Source organism: Cryptomeria japonica, chromosome 3 (genome assembly GCF_030272615.1).
Source record: "Cryptomeria japonica chromosome 3, Sugi_1.0, whole genome shotgun sequence".
NCBI classification, from domain to species: Eukaryota; Viridiplantae; Streptophyta; class Pinopsida; order Cupressales; family Cupressaceae; genus Cryptomeria; species Cryptomeria japonica.
In genome coordinates this window covers 140,627,506-140,629,761 of record NC_081407.1, presented here as the reverse complement: position 1 = coordinate 140,629,761, position 2,256 = coordinate 140,627,506, and positions in this window count along the sequence as shown.

Here is a 2,256-nt window from a genome sequence, read left to right as displayed (position 1 = left end):
TAAAAATAAGAGTGATGGAAACATAGTAAGCAATTTGGTGCTAAAGAGTCCAACTCCTCAACCCTTGTTGCTATTCCAACCTCTGTATTTGAGCGTAAATATGCACATTCTTGGGCATAGTAGATACTATATTTATTTTGTACAATAAAAATTTAAAGTTATATGAAAACTAATTTGGTGCTAAAGAGTACAACTCCTTAACACTCGTTGCGTAAATATGCACATTCTTGGGCATAGTAGATACTATATTTATTTTGTACAATAAAAATTTAAAGTTATATGAAAACTAATTTGGTGCTAAAGAGTACAACTCCTTAACACTTGTTGGCATTCCAACCTCTGAACTTGAGCATAAACATGCACATTCTTGGGCATAGTAGATACTAGATTTGTTTTGTAGAATAAAAAGTAAAGTTATATGAAAATTATAGGTCACATATATGCATAAAATGAAAACATAGACATGTCAAGAAAGTTGATTGAGGAACAATATTACAAGAAAGTTGATTGAGGAACAATATTACATAGAAATATCTTCCAATACAATTTGATACCTAAATTGAATGTGACCTAGTTGCATGTGATTTGTTATCTTCACATAACAGGCTTATGGAAGAGCTTTTGAATTTTTCAAAGTGGGTGTCCTCACAAATGCTGGAATGTAGTACAAGGATCCACAAAACAAATTGAAACCTTTCCCCTTTAGGTATAGATTTTACTACAATGTACATGTGTATGAATTTGTGCAAGTATTAATGATTTCAAGAATCTAATAATAATAATATTAATAATTGTGTCGACTTGAATTTCATCCTCAGAATGTTACCTGCAACAAGTTAGTTTCACAAAACACAAATGGAAATGCTATAGGAAATTCAAACTCAACCAATGAAACTACATTAAATATATATGAAATAAAAATACTATTATTACCTTCATGGTTTATGTCTCATTGTGTCCTAACTCCACTGTTCCTGGTTGCAGATGGTGTGCTCTTAGACAATGCACTGATAGCTTCCAAGATGACATATGAAGAATGGACTGATAACTGGCAGTTAACTGATGCTATGATATGCAATACTACATGATTTTGCCAAAATGATTATGCTAAATGATAATTGCTATTTTGCTTCAAGATTAAAACTCATGGATGCATAAGTTTTACAAATGATTTGCTTGAAAATGTACTTGAAGTCTAACTCTCTCTCAACTGAAACTCTTGATTTTATAGACCTTGAGAGGATAAGATGATGTGGCTCATATCAATGGTCATGATCAGATCTGCAGATTTGGATGACTGTGAGCAAAGGTGAAGGTTGAAAGAAAGGGGGAAGAAGAAGACAGGTGTCACTCATCTCACCTTGACTGGGTTGTTGATTGAGGGAATCTAGAGATGTTTGGAGAAGATTTAGGCATGATAGGACAAATGGACTCAAGTCCTTCCTAAGATGTAGGGAGTGTTTTAGAGAATATAGGAAATGGTTATGAAATATGTGTACGTACAGAATATTCATTAAGTTTGGAGGTTGGAGATAAATGATGAATTAATACTTAAGAAGTATTAATTTCCTTAGCCACATGTTTGATGAGTTGGCAAAGAGAAGATGAAGTGGAGATGGAAGGTGAGTTGGAAAAGGGATTTAAATAATTTAAGAAATTATTTAGTATTTGAGACTATAGGATAGGAGAATAACCATTAAATATTAGATATTTAATTGTTTGGAGGAGATAGTTAAATATTAGATATTTAATTGACTTGATTAAAAGGATAATTAAATATTAGATATTTAATTAATTAGAAGAATATGATAGATGAATTAATTAATAAAATATTAATTAATAGAAAGACACGAAAATGAATTAAATAAATTGATCTTTTCAAATTAACTATTTAATAGAAGAATAATCATTAAATAAATATAATTTATTTAATCACTCATAGCCATTTTTATGTGTATACATTTTGCCCCTCTTTGAAATGATGTCGAGACAACATTGTTTCAAAGATTAAATCAAGTTTCGATAATTCGCCTGATGAAGATGAAAATCCTGATTGTGTGCCCCCTCAGGAGATTAATCGTGAAATTGTTGAAAACTTTGGTTTGAACGATTGATCTCATGATAATTGATAAAAAGAGTTCCATCAATTAAATTCTTTTGTAAAAAACAAAATAAATTGCCCCATTGAATAACATTAATTACTCTTCAAATAGTAAATATAAAATTAACCAAGACTAATTTTAATTTCATTGTTAT